Source organism: Salvelinus fontinalis, chromosome 28, assembly GCF_029448725.1.
Source record: "Salvelinus fontinalis isolate EN_2023a chromosome 28, ASM2944872v1, whole genome shotgun sequence".
Taxonomy (NCBI): domain Eukaryota; kingdom Metazoa; phylum Chordata; class Actinopteri; order Salmoniformes; family Salmonidae; genus Salvelinus; species Salvelinus fontinalis.
In genome coordinates, this window is record NC_074692.1 from 19530394 (window position 1) to 19551339 (window position 20946).

General features: G+C 44.0%; 1 long non-coding RNA gene across 1 annotated transcript in view; it reads right to left on the reverse strand.

Annotated features, from left to right (window-relative positions):
- The window catches only part of LOC129825820 (uncharacterized), a 22546-nt gene extending 16904 nt beyond the window's left edge, over nucleotides 1–5642 (reverse strand). Inside the window, exons 1-2 of the long non-coding RNA XR_008754949.1 lie at nucleotides 5440–5642; nucleotides 4306–4378 (exon numbers count right to left, since the gene is read on the reverse strand). This is a non-coding gene — a long non-coding RNA (uncharacterized LOC129825820). The remainder of the gene's footprint in view (nucleotides 1–4305; nucleotides 4379–5439) is intronic.
- Between the last annotated feature and the right edge of the window lie 15304 nt (nucleotides 5643–20946).

Sequence of the window (20946 nt, forward strand, 5' to 3'; positions counted from 1 at the left end):
CTAGGAGGTATGTGAAGCAGAAAGTATTAAGGGAAAGAGGGGAAAGAGGTGCATTATCTCAGGAGGTAGGGAAAGGGAGGAAGATAAAGATATGTTTACGATGATAAACGGTGATTGCGTATTGGGATTCTTGCGCACGCATGCACACACGCACGTGCAAAAACACACTCACACACACACATGCATGATACCACGCATGCTCACACATTCATTTGTCCTATATTCAGATACCCATGGAGGTCCACCTGACAGGAGCAGAGCATTACCGTAATGTCATTTCAGGGTTATAGTAAAACTACTGTTGCATTTGATTTCAACTGGGTTTAGAATGTTTTCCCCAGGAGAGCTCTTGCCCCGGAGCTGAAGGATGATTATTTGACAGATATATGACTAACATGACTCCTAGAATATATTCCCATCACATACCCTACAGGAGGAGAACGGCGACAGGAAAATTATCTCTTTAACGGCAAATAAACAAAAGAATAAAGGAGACATAACAGCCATAATCATCCTTTTCTCTGATCTGTGGAGCGGCAGTATACATTCCCCTTTATATGGATGCATTAACACTAAACACACACACCATGCACGCTCACCTACAGTACATGCATACATATGCGCTCTCACGCTCACTTCATTCTCATCGCAAGTCAAAATAACAATGGAGTAATGTCTAAACAATCGACTTGTCATATCCATAGAGGCTGTGAACATTTACTTGACAAGTCCTCATGCAGGCAGGAAAAACGCAAGGGGGAGGGGCATGCATGCACACACATACACACACAAAGACATTTGCAAGCACACACACACACACAAATACACACACACACACACACACACACACACACACACACACACACACACACACACACACACACACACACACACACACACACACACACACACACACACACACACACACACACACACACACACACACACACACACACTAAGTGGGAGGTACAGGGGGTGCAGGGTGTGCAGAGGTAAGGATGCATAGCTGTTTGAAGTTGTGAACGCCTTGATAATCCCCAGCCCCTCAGGAGACAGTAGCTACCCATGTGGGTGAATGGGTCTGTAGTCTTCACTGTGACACCAGTACTCATACCATTCACAGGGTGTTCCAATTAAAACCCTCCCCTGCTAGGAGGGAGCAACAGCCCTCTAACAATACCCAGTTCCCACACACACATATACTGTACACACGTACACAATCAGACATGAACACACACACGCACACACCCGTCTCTACACTTTGCTGACAGACCACAAATGTAGCCATGCTGACGATGATGGATGGAGCTCCCAGCCAGCCAGTGAAAACTACTTTTGTATGAACAGCCCAGACCCTTACAAGTGGTTTGTCTGCAGGACCAGGGTTGTGGTGAGTTTCCTCACAGGTGGTTTTCAGTAATATAGCAAGGTGGATACTCAGCTCACACGGAGTTTTTAAGGTGTGCAAATTTGGTAAATGATTGTCTCACAAATGAAACATGGAAGCATGATGTAAAGATCAGACACCAGGCTATTATAATAGGATTCAGCTGTGACCATGTTAGGGTCACTTTGAAGTACTTTGGTACGGAAACAGATACAGAATGTCTATCATGAGTGTCATTATGCAGAAAACAAGATGGTGACAAAAACATGAACAAAACACGCTCTCTTTCTACGGGGCCTATTTAGGCCAAGATAATAACCCCTACAACAACGATTTGTAGAAACTTTGAACCACATTGGTTTTCCGGATGCCCCGCTAAGTGTAAACAAGGAGTCTGCTCTGCAACATAACAGAGTGAAATGTGCCTTTCTCCCTGGGCTGGCCCATAAAACACTCATTAGGGTACTTCAGACATATTTGCACGGCGACGGGCTGCCATTACACACATCACAAGGCCTAATAAATGCATTATTTAAAAGCCGCGCTCCAATTACTAATTGATTAGAGTCGAGCGCCTCATCAATAACGCAGCAGCGGCCGCTTCAAACTAAAATACACATGATTTATACATGAAAGGCTTTAAAAGAGATAAGTTCTCAGCTAATCAGTCATAAATGATTTAAAATGCAAAAATCATACTCCTGATCTGAGAAAGTTGAGGGTCTGTCACAATGCACTCTTAGAAAAAATTACAAAATAAATAGAACCATAAAGGGTTCTTCAATTTGTCCCCATAGGGGAACCCTTTTTGGTGCTAGGTAGAACCCTCTACCTAGAACGCTCTGTGTCAGGTTCTTCAAAGAACCCCCTGTATAAGGTTCTACCTACAATACATTACGTTGTTTTAACCTAGATTTAACTAGGCAAGTAAGTTAAGAACAAATTCTTATTTACAATGACAGCATACCAGAGAACAGTGGGTTAACTGACTTGTTCAGGGGTAGAATGACAGGGGGGGACTTGCAAGCCGAAGAACATCATCCCAACCATGAAGCAAGGGGGTGGCAGCATCATGTTGTGCGGGTGCTTTGCTGCAGGAGGGACTGGTGCACTTCACAAAATAGATAGCATCATTAGGATGGAAAATTATGTGGATATATTGAAGCGACATCTCAAGACATCGGTCAGGAAGTTAAAACTAGGTCGCGAATGGACAATGACCCCAAGCATACTTCCAAAGTTGTGGCAAAATGGCTTAAGGACAAGAAAGTCAAGGTATTGGAGTGGCCATAACAAAGCCCACAAAGCCCAAAGCCCTCAATCCCACAGAAAATTTGCAGAACTGAAAAAGTGTGTGCGAGCAAGTAGGCTAAATAACCTGACTCAGTTACACCAGCTCTGTCAGGAGGAATAGGCCAAAATTCACCCAACTTATTGTGGGAAGCTTGTGGAAGGCTACGCGAAATGTTTGACCCAAGTTAAACAATTTAAAGGCAATGCTACCAAATACTAATTGAGTGTATGTAAACTTCTGACCCACTGGGAATGTGATGAAATAAATAAAAGCTGAATAAATCATTTTCTCTACTATCCTGACATTTCAAATTATTAAAATAAAGTGGTGATCCTAACTGACCTAAGACAGGGAATTTTTACTAGGATTAAATATCAGGAATTGTTAAAAACTGTGTTTAAATGTATTTGGCTAAGGTCTATGTAAACTTCCAAATTCAACTGTACATGCAAAAAACACAGATACTTAAACAAACAATTCTGAAAATCACCCTGCAATAGAACATGAAAGAATGACTCTATGTAGAATGTTTCTTGCCTTCCAAAGATTAATCCAAAAAGCATTTATTTCAAAAACTGTTCTCATGATGTTAAATATTTTAGGTAGAACCCTTGCCTTCCAAAAAAGGTTGTTCAGATCAAAACGGTAGAACTCTATCACTCCACAAAGAACCCTTTTGGAACCCTTTTTCTAGTCTACATCATTGGACACATCGGGAGAGTTTATCTATGGTGTGTATGTGTGTGTGTGTGTGTGTGTGTGTGTGTGTGTGTGTGTGTGTGTGTGTGTGTGTGTGTGTGTGTGTGTGTGTGTGTGTGTGTGTGTGTGTGTGTGTGTGTGTGTGTGTGTGTGTGTGTGTGTGTGTGTGTGTGTGTGTAGCCTGTTGGTGCATTTCCATACTTTAGCACCTCTCACAAAGCAACTGATTTGATTATGCAGAGGTTGTTGATTCTGCTCTTCACAAGTTTCACTGTCAGCCCTAGGTATGGAAACACATTTTCCCTATTATAATATAAAGGTGTATATACTAGTTTAACACTGGTGTTACACTCGAAAAGCAGCATTAGTGTGTTTGGTGTGTATGTTTTCTTCAATGGAGCTCCTGTTGTAGTACACTATATTTGGAGATGGATCAGAAAGGTGAGTTAATGAGATCTCAACTTTTCTTTCATTTCAACTATGACTAGTTTTAGAGCTGAAAAAACATATATAATGTTATTAAGTGTACATAAATCATGAAGTGAGTGAAAGAATGGACTAATAAATGAACTAATAAATAGTGATTATTTTCAAGTGAAAGAGAAAGGGCCTAAAGTGGTATTGGCCTTGATATTGACTACCCTGAACCTAACCTAGTAATCGGGGTTAAGAACAATGCCCAACCCAACCATGATCCATGAAATGGGCTTGCAGTTCAAAAGGTCCTGATTAGAATCCTCCTAACCTAATGATACTGATGACCAATCAAACACCAAGAGAGGAGAACAAAACAGAGGTGGAAAAACATTGAAAAACCAGAGAGCTACTGTATCCGAGGAGTAGGATAAGCAAACTAATATAGCAGCATGAATAATACAAGAAAGCGTTTTTTTTGAAACCCTGCTGCCATCCCTCAGACACGTACCAGCTTATTTTTCCAGACAGGCGAGCCCCTGTGTATATCCCTCTCCACTGGTGATCATAACATCACAGCGCACCTGGAGAAAAGCGAGGGAGAGAGGCATAATGAAAAACAAAGGAATAATCAAAGGCTCGCACCCCAGATGAGGAGGCCCGGAGGAGAACCTGAGAAGAACGCAGCGGAAAACCTCAACCCTTAAGACACACATTAATAGAATACAAGTTGAAAATGTACCAGTACATTATGTCATTCATGCTATTGATGCATATACTTATATTCTATAGCTGTTTGTGCAACTCTTACATGGAAGCATTTGGTCAGCCAGTAATCATTCATTAGCAGAAATCCTCTGTTGACCTCACTGTTACAGCAGTGGGTTCAACTTTGTCCAGAGAGTAGAGAGCCCCCTATTGGTTAACCACTGACAGTCCGTTCTGTTCAGCTCCCAAAGGGTTTCCAGCCCAGGGAGTAAACTGATCCAAACACTGACTAGTTGCACCTGTACTACGACAGTGCCACAGGGTTGGCATAGCCACTGGCAAGAAGATGTTAAACAAAGCAACCAACAGAGTTTAAGACAAGGCTTGACTGAACCCTGCTCTTCACAGAGTTGACAGGCTGGAAGGAGGAAGATGATGACGAAGAGGAGTCTGAGGGTCAGGATAACCACAGGACTGGAAGGTTGACTGGCAGTGAGAGGCAGTGGTCAGAGCATCCAGACGTGGAAGTCTCTACGTCAGCCGGATGCGCTATAGGCACATTAGACTGGTCAGAAGCATTATATCTGTAGGAACACCTCCATCTCTCCTCTTGTCAGTCATGAGTGCATTTGGACACAGACAGGTAGGAACCGTAAGCCAGTGTGTCTGCCATCACTGATCAAAGAACAGCTGATGAACACTCGTCTTTAGTTGACTTAGTTGAATGCTAGCTTTTAAATAGAGGTTCACTATGCCCTTCCTGCTAAGGTTTCATTCAAGATCTTTCTGGTATGTAAGGTAGTGATTTTTCTTGGTTAAACACAATGAAACAGGTCGATAAGTATGATTACTGCCAATCACTGATGATAATAACAATGATGATGATAACAATGATGCTAAATATGATAAAGATAAGAACAGTAAGTGTATAATTTACCTTCTCCAGCCGGCAGATGCTGAGGCTCACTTGGGACTCTTCTTACTGTGCTGTGCTGTGCCACAGGGGGCTGTCACTTTACGACAAAGCGACAGATTCGTGCCTCTGATGGAATTTCCCAGCAGCCATTGCGGCGCCCCCTGGAAACTCATGCTAATCGCTAGTGCTGGCGTCTCCTCCACTGTCAGCGCTAGCTCCATATCACCAGGGAGCTCCACACACTGCTGCCACACTCAGACAGCACAGGAGACAAGGAAGAGGAGGAGGAGGAGGAGGAAGAGGAAGAGGAGGAAGAGAGAAAGATGGAGGATAGAGCAGTTATCCTGTGGAGCAAATATAAAACCCACACTAGTGTTTTGAATGTAGGCATATAATTTATCTGCTAATGAGTTGAGGGAGATGAGCCTGTTGACTATGGTAATTTATTGCTGGATTAGCCCCACACACACACACCTTCGCTTAGGTGTGTTTGTGTCTGTGTCTGTGTGTTTACTAAGGGCCAAATCTTTGTATCTCTAGGCTCCCCACCTCTTAATCTATTTCATCCTGTGTTTGCTTATATAAGAGGAGATACAGCCCTTGTGGATGTGTCTAAGTGTCCCAGGAGGTTTGCATTGGTATGTTTATGTGTCTGGTGGTGCAGAGTATATTTACCCGTGTGTATGCTAGATTTTGTCTATGAGAATGTTTGTGTGTTTTTAAATGTGTTTATTTATGTATCGCCTTGGCCTGCACGTGTGAGCATTAAAGTGAGCGTGTCCAGCCATGCAAGTGTTTCTGATTGGTGTGTATCAATAGGCATGGGGGATAGTTGCCTCACTTGATAAGTTGTTGATTGTTACATATATCCTTTTCAGCACATATTGTGTGAATGTGTGTATTCTGTACATACTGTGCACAGAAAGTGCCTTCAGAATTTATTCGTACCCCTTGAATTGTTCCACATTTTGGTGTGTTACAACCTGGATTCAAATATATATATATATATATTTTGGTGCAAATGCATTGAAAATGAAATACAGAAATATCTCATTTACATACTGTTAGTATTCACACACCTGAGTAAATATAAGCACCTTTGGCAGTGATTACAGCTATGGGTCTTTCTGGGCACGTCTGTAAGCGCTTTCCACACCTGGATTGTCCACTATTCTTTTTTAAATTCTTCAAGCTCTGTCAAATTAGTTGTTGATCATTGCTAGACAGCCATGTTCAGGTCTTGCCATAGATTTTCAAGTAGATTTAAGTCAAAACTGTAACTCTGCAACTCAGGAACATTTACTGTTTTCTTGGTAATCAACTCCAGTGTAGATTTGCCCTTGTGTTTATGGTTGTACTGCTGAAAGGTGAATTCATCTCCAGTGTCTGGTGGAAAGCAGACTGAACCAGGTTTTAATATATGATTTTTCCTGTTAGCTTCATTCCATTTCTTTTTTATCCTGAAAAACTCCCAGTCCTTAATGATTACAAGCATACCCATAACATGATGCAGCCACCACTATGCTTGAAAATATGGAGAGTGGTACTTAGTAATGTGTTGTATTGGATTTGCCCCAAACATAACACTTTGTATTTGGGACCAATGTTTTGAAGTATTACTTTAGTGCCTTGTTGCAAACAGGATCCATGTTTTGGAATATTTTTATACTGTTCTCTCTGTCAATTAGGTTAGTATTTTGTAGTCACAAGAATGTTGTTATTCCATCCTCAGTTTTCTCCTATCACAGCCATTTCAACTGTTTTAAAGTCACCATTGGCCTCATGGTGAAATTGCTGAGCCGTTTCCTTCCAGGCAACTGAGTTAGGAAGGATGGCTGTACCTGGGTGTATTGATACACCATCCAAAGTGTAATTAATAACTTCACCATGCTCAAAGGGATATTCAATGGCTGCATTTTTACCCATCTACCAATAGCTGCCCTTCGTTGCAAGACATTGGAATACCTCCGTGGTCTTTGTAGTTGTAACTGTGTTAGAAATTCACTGCTTAAAATAATTGTATGTGTGGGGTACAGAGATGAGGTAGTCATTTAAAAGTCAAGCTAAAACACTATTATTGCACACAGAGTCCATGCAATTTATTACGTGACTTGTTTGGGCTTGCCATAACAAAGGGATTGAATACATATTGACTCAAGACATTTCAGCTTCTTATTTTTATTAACATCTCAGCTTTTCATTTTTTATTAACATTTTGAAAAACATAATTCCACTTTGACATTATGGGGTATTGTGTGTAGGCCAGTGACAAAAAAAAATCAATATTTAATAAATTTTAAATTCAGGCTGTAACACAACAAAATGTGGCAAAATTCAGGGGTGAGAAAACTTTCTGAAGTCACAGTATGTATATGTGGGAGACATAGCTTTCTGCCTGCTTCCTCTTCACCCAGTAGGACTGGATATAGAGGCCCTGTTGACTCTCTCTTCCTCTGGTCAACCCTCAGTCTCCCTGTCTCTGTTTTCCTCTTTCTCCTGCTGGGTGTCATGATTGCCTTCTGGAGGGTGAGATTAGGATCGGTTCTCCTCCCACTGACACACAGCCCCTGTCACACAGTGGCCAGTTCACCACATACCCTGATGAATGGGAAAAAGCTTTTCACCTCAAATTACCTCACTTCACTAATGTTTGTGCAGATCAAGTATGCATATATTTGAGGCTCATCCAGGAGAACCCACCTCACTTCACTAATGTTTGTGCAGATCAAGTATGCATATATTTGAGGCTCATCCAGGAGAACCCACCTCACTTCACTAATGTTTGTGCAGATCAAGTATGCAGGTATTTGAGGCTCATCCAGGAGAACCCACCTGACTTCACTAATGTTTGTGCAGATCAAGTATGCATATATTTGAGGCTCATCCAGGAGAACCCACCTCACTTCACTAATGTTTGTGCAGATCAAGTATGCATATATTTGAGGCTCATCCAGGAGAACCCACCTCACTTCACTAATGTTTGTGCAGATCAAGTATGCATATGTTTGAGGCTCATCCAGGAGAACCCACCTCACTTCACTAATGTTTGTGCAGATCAAGTATGCAGGTATTTGAGGCTCATCCAGGAGAACCCACCTCACTTCACTAATGTTTGTGCAGATCAAGTATGCATATATTTGAGGCTCATCCAGGAGAACCCACCTCACTTCACTAATGTTTGTGCAGATCAAGTATGCATATATTTGAGGCTCATCCAGGAGAACCCACCTCACTTCACTAATGTTTGTGCAGATCAAGTATGCATATATTTGAGGCTCATCCAGGAGAACCCACCTCACTTCACACACTATAATGTATTTACAGTTTCATTCACGTTTTCAATTACTGGTGACAAATAATGCATCCCGATTATTGCATAGATTGTAATGAACACCTATGATGTGTGTAAAATACTTTTTTGAAGGTTCTACTGATTATAATGGGCTAAGCTATTTGCCAGCTGTGGTTCACTCATCTTTCGGGTAAACTTCCGGAAGTGAATGAAGGGAAGTGGATGATTGTAGATGACACACCCCCTTCAACATGCATACTATAAACAGACCAAACTCATCTTGTCTCCTCTTATTTTCTTTGGTTTGGATTATTGTTTTTCCGGTTTGGATGATTGTGTTATGCTGTAGCTACTTCTGTGAGTGTCTGAACATTGCATCCAAAAATAAACTGCTCACATTCTGGAAATAACTTTGTAAGGACTGTGTTTGTGCAAAATGTTTCTGAGAAAACTGTGTGGCCAGCTCAAATGCTGATTGTTGCTTCATTCGAAACTGGACGTTCTAAATACGCATTCTAATCACACCGGATTTATGTTGCTACAGGGACCACTGTAGAATGATCACACCAGTGTGTTGGTAAGTGTGAAAAGGTTCACATTTCCTGTTGCTGTTGGATTATTTTCCTGCTGTAGCAAACTGGTTCAAATTAAGATCCTACATCTGTATGAGGGGGCACATTTGAACCTATGTCCCCATAATCGGGGTTAAGGACTGTCAATCCGATGTCAGGTGACAGCATGCCAGGCTCTACTAAGGAGACACAGACAGTGTGTCTGTATTGACAGGCAAAGAGAGAGGAAATGAAAGATTGTAGAGGACCACAGACCACAGTCATAAACTACACCTCTCATTTTATGATGCACAACCACACCTCCACTTGTTTGTCTCGCCAGGGCACTCACATACACTTTGCCAATCACACACATACACAAAATACTTAGCTAGATCCTTCTTCTCTCACTCTCTATTAACACCCTCCAGCCACACCTCTCCTCCTCTCCCTACCCCTGTTCCTCTCCTCTCCTCCTCTGCCACCCTTCAGTCCTCTTAATATTCCAATCAGCGCGTATTAAGGCGAGGGCCAAGGCATGGAGAGACTCCAGGCAGCCAAAAGTAGCATTACTCATCAGGGTCATGCTCCACTGTGCAAAACACAACCCCTCATAAATCATCATAACTGCCACCCAATGACAATTACAATTGAGACGGCAAGAACTAGGAGAGAGCTCTTTAATTTAACATCCAATTATTACAAGTTATCACTCCTTAATAAATGTAATATAGCAGACAATCAATATTGCATGTGACACAGGTGATTGGGGTGAGGGGGGGTCTGTAGTGTACCCTTGTTTTCATGGAGGGGGGGGGGGGGTTCAGGGAGGTGGTTGTGTTAGGAAGGAAAGGGTGGTAATTTGGGGATTCACAACTGGCAGCTCTGAGCCACTCTCTCATCACCTTCACTGAATTTCAAGTGGAGAGGAGAGAGGATGAACAACTGCACTAATAACAGAAAGAGAGGAGAGACAGAAAGGGAAATGAAGAGAATGAGAAAGAAGGGTGAGGGAGGGATACTATCAGGAATCAAGGTAAGACACGTTGATTTAACAATTGTTTAATAGTCCAAGGGGCAGGCAAGAGACAGGTCAAGGCAGGCAGGGGTCAATAATCCAGAGATGGGGCAAGGGTACCGGTCGGCAAGCAGGCTCAGGGTCAGGGGCAGGCAGAGCGGTCAGGCAGGCGGATACAGAGACGGGACAGGTGAGGGTCAAAACCAGGAGAGTGAGAAAAAAGAGAGGCTGGGGAAAAACCAGGAGCTGACAGGACAAATACTGGTAAGCTTGACAAACTTGACGAACTGGCACAGACAGAAAACATACCCAGAGGGGTATGGGCGACACCTGGAGGGGTTGGAGACAAGAACAAGGACAGGTGAAACAGATCAGGGCATGACAGTACACCCCCCCCCCCCCCCCCCTCTCTAGGGACGCCATCTGGCGTTTCACCTGGGAGGATACCTGGTTGACTGGGGTGCCTGCGGTGAAAGTCAGCGATGAGGGCCGGGTCCAGGATGTATTTAGCAGTAACCCAACACCTCTCCTCTGGGCCATAACTTCTCTAGGGTAGGGGGCAGCATTCGGAATTTTGGATGAAAAGCATGCTCAGCTACTCATCCCCAGAAGATAAGATATGCATATGCATATTATTATTAGATTTGGATAGAAAACACTCTGAAGTTTCTAAAATTGTTTAAATCATGTCTGTGAGTACAGCAGAACTTATTTAGCAGGCAAAACCCAGAGGACAAACCATTCAGATGTTTTTTTTTTTGAGGTCACTCTCTTTTCAATGAGTGTTCATTGGGAAACCAGATTTCTAAGGGACCTGCTTGCAGTTCCTACCGCTTCCACTGGATGACAACGGTCTTGAGAAATTGGTTGAGGTTATTCCTTTGTGTAATGAAGAAGTACGGCCATCTTGAACGAGAGTCACATGAAGTGTCCTGTTAGATAGAAGCGCGTGACCAGAAAGCTAGCTACAGTTGGTTTTAATCCTGTATTGAACACAGATCGATTATTAACATTGAAAAATACCTAAAGTTGTATTACAAAAGTAGTTTGAAATTTTTGGGCAAAGTTTACAGGTAACCTTTGAGATATTTTGTAGTCACGTTTGAGCAAGTTGGAACCGGTGTTTTTTCGGATCAAACGCACCAAATAAATGGACATTTTGGATATATATCGACGAAATTAATCGAACAAAAGGACCATTTGTGATGTTTATGGGACATATTGGAGTGCCAACAACAGAAGCTCGTCAAAGGTAAGGCATGAATTATATTTTTTATTTCTGCGTTTTGTGTCGCGCCTGCAGGGTTGAAATATGCTTCTCTGTCTTTGTTTACTATTGTGCTATCCCCAGATAATAGCATCGTTTGCTTTCGCAGAAAAGCCTATTTGAATTCTTACATGTGGGCTGGATTTACAACTAGTGTAGCTTTAATTTGGTATCTTTCATGTGTGATTTAATGAAAGTTAGATTTTTATAGTAATTTATTTGAATATGGCGCTCTGCATTTTCTCTGGCTTTTGGCCAAGTGAGACAGTGGCGTCCCGCCTAAACTCTAATTTTTGGATATAAAATATGACTTGGCGTGGACATTGACTTTAGGTTAATACACCTGACAGTGCCGTGACGAGAGAGGAGAGGGCGACAGGCCATTGCCTTTGGATCAAGTGGGTATGTTCGCTTTGCAGTGTGTCCATGTTTATAGACAGAGACAAGGATAGGGAGAGAAACATGGACATCCCCTGTAGATCAATGTGGAACATGGTCGCAATAACATTTCACTACAACTACTGCTATTGATTATTTAGTGCTACAACAATAAAGCAAGGTGATCTATAGTGGCTGGGTTCCATGACCAAAGTAGATTAAATTGTAAAACAATTCAATGAACTCCACTGACTGGTTGATATATTCAATAGAAATACTCTTATTTCCTGGCTTCGAGTAAAGCTGGCATGGGACTGTCTAAGCCTTGTGAATAACAGGGTTTAATGCCATATTGTGGTAATGATTGCATCTGAACATGTTGCTAATGAGCTATTCTTTCAATATGAGGAGAATGATGATGATGATGATAATGATGAAGAAGAAGACAAGGATGTATTCGAGTTGGTTAAATTATTTTAAACAAAAGGGCAAACCGTCAAAATTAACTAAAGTGCTTCATCTATTTTGATTGGAGGACAGGAGGTCCCACAAGCCTCTTTGATGTTGCACCATAAACTAAAGCAAACACTTGACTCATTGAGCCAAACCGATGCAAAGTGGAGGAAAATCCATTTACTAATTAAGCAAATCTGCATATCAGTATAAGCCGTAATTAGCAGAGTGTATTAATATTAAACACACAAAATCACCCCTTCTTTTTCACAGTGATCAGAGAATAGAGTTAAAGTGGAAATAATCAAAATTGGCTTTAAAGTCTCTAAATCCTCATTTAAATATATATGCTAATTTAACCAGATTAATTTGCAAGTTATGCAGATGATGCGCCTTCGTCTGGTTTGGCACATTGTTTTCTCTCTGAGTGTAGGCAGGAGCAGCAACACTAATATGGTAGTGGGGGTGGTGGTAATGCATTGTGTTTGGGTTGCTATCATAGGCCTACTTGCCTGCCTACTTGTTAACTTGTCTCTGTGAGTAGGAGTGAAAAATAACAACTCAGGCCTTTGTGCTGCAGCTTAATTTTGAAATACAGAAATTGCACATCAGAGTTCACAGACAAATGAACATGCACTGAACAAAAATATAACCGTTATATATAAAACATGTAAAGTGTTGGTCCCGTGTTTCATGAGCTGAAAAATAAGATCCCAGAAATGTTCCATACACACAAAAAGCTTATTTCTGTAACGGTGTTCCTCCTCCTCTTCATACGAAGAGGAGGAGTAGTGATTCGACCAACATGCAGCGGGTTGTGAATACATAATAATACTTTATTAACCAGACGAAACTAAACACACGAAGAACACTTGATAAATTTACAAAACAACAAAACGAAATAGACAGACCTGAACGAGAGTACTTACATAAAACACGAAGCACGTAGGAACAGGTACAGACTATAACAAACGAACGAACAAACGCTACAGTCCCGTGTGGTGCGCAGACACAGACACGGACGACAATCACCCACAAACAAACAGTGAGAACACCCTACCTTAATATGACTCTCAATTAGAGGAAAACGCAAAACACCTGCCTCTAATTAAGAGCCATACCAGGCAACCCAAAACCAACATAGAAACAGAAAACATAGACTGCCCACCCAAAACTCACGCCCTGACCATCACACACATACAAAACAACAGAAAACAGGTCAGGAACGTGACAGAACCCCCCCCTCAAGGTGCGAACGCCGGGCGCACCAGCACAAAGTCCAGGGGAGGGTCTGGGTGGGCATCTGACCACGGTGGTGGCTCAGGCTCCGGACGCTGTCCCCACACCACCATAGTCACTCCCCGCTTCTGTATCCCCACCCCAATGACCCCCCTCCAACTAAAACCACCTAAATGAAGGGGCAGCACCGGGATAAGGGGCACCACCGGGATAAGGGGCAGCACCGGGATAAGGGGCAGTACCGGGATAAGGGGCGGCAGGTCCTGGCTGAGGGACTCTGGCAGGTCCTGGCTGAGGGACTCTGGCAGGTCCGGGCTGAGGGACTCTGGCAGGTCCGGGCTGAGGGGCTCTGGCAGGTCCGGGCTGAGGGGCTCTGGCAGGTCCGGGATGGGTGGCAGCTCCGGACTGAGTGGCAGCTCATGACTGTAGGGCGGCTCATGACTGTAGGGCGGCTCATGACTGTAGGGCGGCTCATGACTGTAGGGCGGCTCATGACTGTAGGGCGGCTCCTGACTGTAGGGCGGCTCCTGACTGTAGGGCGGCTCATGACTGTAGGGCGGCTCATGACTGTAGGGCGGCTCATGACTGTAAGGCGGCTCATGACTGTAAGGCGGCTCATGACTGTAGGGCGGCTCATGACTGTAGGGCGGCTCATGACTGTAAGGCGGCTCATGACTGTAGGGCGGCTCATGACTGTAGGGCGGCTCCTGACTGTAGGGCGGCTCCTGACTGTAGGGCGGCTCCTGACTGTAGGGCGGCTCCTGACTGGCTGGCGGCTCCTGACTGGCTGGCGGCTCTAGCGGCTCCTGACTGACGGACGGCTCTAATGGCTCGGGACAGACGGGCGGCTCTAATGGCTCGTGGCAGGCAGATGGCTCAGACGGCGCTGGGCAGGCAGATGGCTCAGACGGCGCTGGGCAGGCAGATGGCTCAGACGGCGCTGGGCAGGCAGATGGCTCAGACGGCGCTGGGCAGGCAGATGGCTCAGACGGCGCTGGGCAGGCAGATGGCTCAGACGGCGCTGGGCAGGCAGATGGCTCAGACGGCGCTGGGCAGACAGATGGCTCAGACGGCGCTGGGCAGACAGATGGCTCAGACGGCGCTGGGCAGACAGATGGCTCAGACGGCGCTGGGCAGACAGATGGCTCAGACGGCGCTGGGCAGACAGATGGCTCAGACGGCGCTGGGCAGACAGATGACTCAGACGGCGCTGGGCAGACAGATGACTCAGACGGCGCTGGGCAGACAGATGACTCAGACGGCGCTGGGCAGACAGATGACTCAGACGGCGCTGGGCAGACAGATGACTCAGACGGCGCTGGGCAGACAGATGACTCAGACGGCGCTGGGCAGACAGATGACTCAGACGGCGCTGGGCAGACAGATGACTCAGACGGCACTGGGCAGACAGGCAGTGCAGAAGGCGTTGGGCAGACGGCCGACTCTGCCCTGCTGAGGGGCACAGTAGGCCTGGTGCGTGGTGCCGGAACTGGGGGTACCGGGATGACGGCACGCACTTCAAGGCTAGTGCGGGGAGCAGGGACAGGGCACACTGACCTCTCGAAGCGCACTATAGGCCTGGTGCGTGGTGTGACGGCCCTGAATATTTCTGAACCGTCTCAGTGCTTCTCCTTCTAATAGGGCGCTTCCCCTTTAATTCCCTATTAAATAGCCAGCATCAGCTGCGCAAAGGTGAAGTTGTGATTGAGACATGAATGAGGATGTGTACTACCTTCAGTTCATGAAGCTTCGCCATTACGTTTGTTTTGTTGCCTTACAGTGTGTTTTGTAGCCTTAAAGCGAGTTTACCCAGGATTGGATCCACTCTGTTCGTCTGTGGACTACAACTCTCCGTTGGTTTTCGTGGCCTTTTCTCCGCTGGAGATCTGTTGGCGGACTCATTCCCTCCCAAACTAAAAGGAGAAACCAATGCTTTCTCTGGTAGGCTCAACCTACCTGGCACCCCTAGAAATAACCTCAAGTCAAAACCGTTACAGTGGTACCGGAACTGGAGGTACCGGGCTGAGGGCACGCACCTCAGGGCGAGTGCGGGGAGAAGGAACAGTGCGTACAGGGCTCTGGAGACGCACAGATGGCTTAGTGCGTGGTGCCGGAACTGGAGGCACTGGGCTGGAGACACGCACCATCGGGAGAGTGCGTGGAGGAGGAACAGGGCTCTGGAGACGCACAGGTGGCTTAGTGCGTGGTGCCGGAACTGGTGGTACTGGGCTAGGGCCACGCACCTCAGGGCGAGTGCGGGGAGAAGGAACAGTGCATACAGGGCTCTGGAGACGCACATAAGGCTTGGTGCGTGGTGCCAGCACTGGTGGTACTAGGCTGGAGACACGCACCCCAGGGAGAGTGCATGGAGGAGAACCCGGGCTCTGAAGACGCACAGGAGGCTTGGTGCGTGGTGTAGGCACTGTCTTAACCAGACGGCTAGCACGCACCTCAGGACGAGTATGGAGAGCGGTACCCGGTGACATTAACTCACCAATACGTTCATTCGGACGGATGCCGTGCCTCATGCACCAAACCAGTACATCCCTCATATCTTTCTACTTCAATTTCTCCATTAGCCCCTTTACAGTCTCTGCGTTACTCACCTCCAACTCCGCCCTCACCGGCTCCTTATGTAAAGCAGGAGGAGTTGGCTCAAGTCCCCTGACTGACCCAACTATATTCCCCGAGAGCCCCCCCGCCCAAGAAATTTTTGGGTTTGACTCACGGGCTTCCAGCCTTGTTTCCGTGCTGCATCCTCATATCGCCGCCTCTCCGCTTTTGCTGCCTCCAGCTCCGCTTTGGGGCGGCGACACTCCTCTGGTTCTGCCCAGGGTCCTTCTCCGTCTAGGATCTCTTCCCATGTCCAATCCTCCTTGACCCACTGCTGCTGTCATTGCTGTCCGTTAACCCGCTGCTTGATCTGGGTTTGGTGGGTGATTCTGTAACGGTGTTCCTCCTCCTCTTCATACGAAGAGGAGGAGTAGTGATTCGACCAACATGCAGCGGGTTGTGAATACATAATAATACTTTATTAACCAGACGAAACTAAACACGAAGAACACTTGATAAATTTACAAAACAACAAAACGAAATAGACAGACCTGAACGAGAGTACTTACATAAAACACGAAGCACGTAGGAACAGGTACAGACTATAACAAACGAACGAACAAACGCTACAGTCCCGTGTGGTGCGCAGACACAGACACGGACGACAATCACCCACAAACAAACAGTGAGAACACCCTACCTTAATATGACTCTCAATTAGAGGAAAACGCAAAACACCTGCCTCTAATTAAGAGCCATACTAGGCAACCCAAAACCAACATAGAAACAGAAAACATAGACTGCCCACCCAAAACTCGCGCCCTGACCATCACACACATACAAAACAACAGAAAACAGGTCAGGAACGTGACAATTTCTCTCAAATGTTGTGCACAAATGAGTTTACATCCCTGTTAGTGAGCATTTCTCCTTTGCCAAAATAATCCATCCACTTTAACATATCAAGTAGGTGATTAAACAGCATGTTAATTACACTGGTGCACCTTGTGCTGGGGACAATAAAAGGCCACTCTAAAATGTGCAATTTTGTGACACAACACAAGGCCACAGATGTCTCAAGTTTTGAGTGAGCGTGCAATTGGCATGCTGACTGCAGGAATGTCTACCAGAGCTTTTGCCAGGAAATTGAATCTTCATTTCTCTACGATAAGCCAACGTCATTTTTGAGAATTTGGCAGTATGTCCAACCGGCCTACAACCGCAGACTAAGTGTAACCGCGCCAGCCAGGACCTCCACGGTGGCGGTGGGGTTATGGCATGGGCAGGCATAAGATACAGACAACGAACACAATTGCATTTTATCTATGGCAATTTGAATGCACAGAGATACCGTGACAAGATCCTGAGGCCCATTGTAATGCTATTAATCCGCCGCCATCACCTCATTGTTTCAGCATGATAATGCACAGCCCCATGTCGCAAGGATCTGTACACAACTTCATAAAGCTGAAATTGTCCCAGTTCTTCCATGGCCTGCATACTCACCAGACATGTCACCCATTGAGCGTGTTTGGGATGATTTGGATCCACGTATGACGGTGTGTTCCAGTTCCTGCCAATATCCAGCACCTTCGCATAGCCATTGAAGAGGAGTGGGACAACATTCCACAGTCCACAATCAACTTCACGATCAACTATATGCAAAGGAGACGTGTCGTACTGCATGAGGCAAACGATGGTCACACCAGATGCAGACTGATTTTGTGATCCACACCCCTACCTTTTTTTTAAGGTATCTTTCACCAACAGATGCATTGACTGTATTCCCAGTCATGTCAAATCCATAGATTAGGGCCTAATGAATTTATTTCAATTGACTGATTTCCTTATATGGACTGTAACTCAGTAAAATCTTTGAAATTGTTGCATGTTGCGTTTATATTTTTGTTCAGTATTGATAAGATGGAATTAAATGTGTGAATTAATTTGAAAGAATGAGTAACTCTGAATGATTGAATCATTACCAACCTTTGTATTATTATTTTGATTTTGCTTAGAAATGTTAACACATTCACACTCTTTATTTAATGGTCTTTCTTTATTCAACCTATACAAAGAGAAGGTATGCTGTGAGCTCTGTCACTTTGAGAGGCTTCATTATAAGCCTACCAGTATTCAAACTTTTCATTATTTAGAAAATTCTACTATCCCGCTATAGTCGCTTCTTTGTCAATCATCAATTCCACTGTCAGAATATCTTCCTACATTTCCCGGTCTCAAATAGGTAATAGGTTGATTTTTTGGCACTGACCATGTCTTTTTCATTTTCTGTCCTCATGAGAAAACTACGACCCCGACAGCTCTACAGTCCTTCAACAGTTCTTTCTTGCATCCAACTCTCATTACACCCATCCTTACTATCCTTACCCATGAGCTCCCTTTCACTTTTAGCTTTCTGTTTCTAGCTTCCTTCACCTCTTATTCACTCCCTCTCCCTTTCCCTCTGCCTCTTCCTCTTTATTTTCTCTCACCACATTGTATCTCATTCTCTGCTCAACTCTCTCTCTCTCTCCCTCACCACATTGTATCTCCTTCACTGCTCAACTCTCTCTCTCTCTCTCTCGCTCCTCTGTGGCAGGTTCCTCCAGCATTTCAATTGAGTGCCAAAAAATCCCTCCTTTGTTTTATTCACACTGGCTGTGTTATAATGTGTGGGCAGACTAGAGGTCAATCCATTTTCTCTCTAGCCATACTGCCTCCTGCCTGCCCAACCCACTATCACAGATTATTGTGAAATAGACACAAATTACTCTTTATTTGTATTTACTTTCCAATTTTTTTGTGTACAGTACACAAGTTTGTATACAGTGCATTTCAATTATAGATAAAGACAGTAAGTTACTTAAGACAGAAACGATAAGAGGGAGGTTGGTTGGTCGGGGAGGATGAGTGGCCGTGTAACGTGAAGGTCTAGCTATCCAAACATAGACAACTTTAGCATTTTAGCTAAATGCAGTAGCAACTTTGCAACTACTTACTAGTTTTTAACTACTTAGCTAGCATGTGAGCTAACCCTAACATGAACCCTTTAACTACTTAGCTAGTATGTTACCTAACCCTAACCTAGCTAATGTTAGCCACAACAAATTAGAATTTGTAAGAAAGTTGTGTAATGTACACTACCGTTCAAAAGTTTGGTGGCACTTAGAAATGTCATAATTTTTGAAAGAAAAGCACATTTTTGTCCATTAAAATAACATCAAATTGATCAGAAATACAGTTGTTATTGTTGTAAATGACTCTTGTAGATTTTTAATGGAATATCTACATAGGCGTACAGAGGCCCATTATCAGCAACCATCACTCCTGTGTTCCAATGGCACGTTGTGTTAGCTAATCCAAAAGTGTAATTGATCATTAGAAAACCCTTTTGCAATTATGTTAGCACAGCTAAACACTATTGTGCTGATTAAAGAAGCAATAAAACTGGCCTTCTTTAGACTAGTTGAGTATCTGGAGCATCAGCATTTGTGGGTTCGATTACAGGCTCAAAATGGCCAAAAACAAAGACCTTTCTTCTGAAACTCGTCAGTCTATTCTTGTTCTGAGAAATGAAGGCTATTCCATGTGAGAAATTGCCAAGAAACTGAAGATCTCGTACAATGCTGTGTACTACTACTTCATTCACAGAACAGAGCAAACTGTCTCTAACCAGAATAGAAAGAGGAGTGGGAGGCCCCGGTGCACAACTGAGTAAGAGGACAAGTACATTAGAGTGTCTAGTTTGAGAACCAGATGCCTCACAAGTTCTCAACTGGCAGCTTCATTAAATAGCACCCGCCAAACACCAGTCTCAACGTCAACAGTGAAGATGCAACCCCAGGATGCTGGCCTTCTAGGCAGAATTGCAAAGAAAAATACATATCTCAGACTGGCCAATAAAAAGAAAAGATTAAGATGGACAAAAGAACACAGACACTGGACAGAGGACCTCTGCCTAGAAGGCCAGCAACCCAGAGTTGCCTCTGATAATGGGCCCCTGTACGCCTATGTAGATATTCCATTAAAAATCTGCGGTTTCCAGCTACAATAGTCATTTACAACATTAATAATGTCTCTACTGTATTTCTGATCAATTTGATGTTATTTTAATGGACACATTTTTTACATTTTCTTTCAAAAACAAGGACATTTCTAAGTGACCCCAAACTTTTGAACTGTAGTGTACATGAATGCAATTTGAAGAAAATTGCGTAACACATGGAAAATGTTTAATTTGTGTGCCTGTCACAAATTTCAAATAAGTAATTTGTGTCTCTTTCAAAATAAGCTGTTGGCCTGCTGTACTGACTCCCCTCCTAAGCTCTTTAACCAGGTAGCAAAACGTCACCTCTACCAAATGTGTCCAACCCTCAGCCAGGTTTATACTCCACAGTCCTACACACTGAATTCATCCTCTCATAAAAACTAGTCTTTGACTAGACATGAAATGCTGAAAAAAATCTTTGTAATGTTATCAAGGCAATACTATCAACAATTTTAGACAGTCAGTTGTCAGTTGATAAGAACTTAGTTGATAAGAGTGTCCTTTTCTCCATGGTAATATAAATGTATAGTGTGAATGATCTTGCTCTATTAATATTGCTCTCTATATGTTCTCATCGCATAACTGGCCTGGCTGTGTGGGATATCAGCACTAAGGTGTTTCTTCCTATAAAAAAAATATGAAAAATCAATATCCATTCAGGTCTGTAAGTTAAGCGAAAAAGCGAGGAAAATAAAACCATCCATTTCCACTTCATTGATAAATGTCACT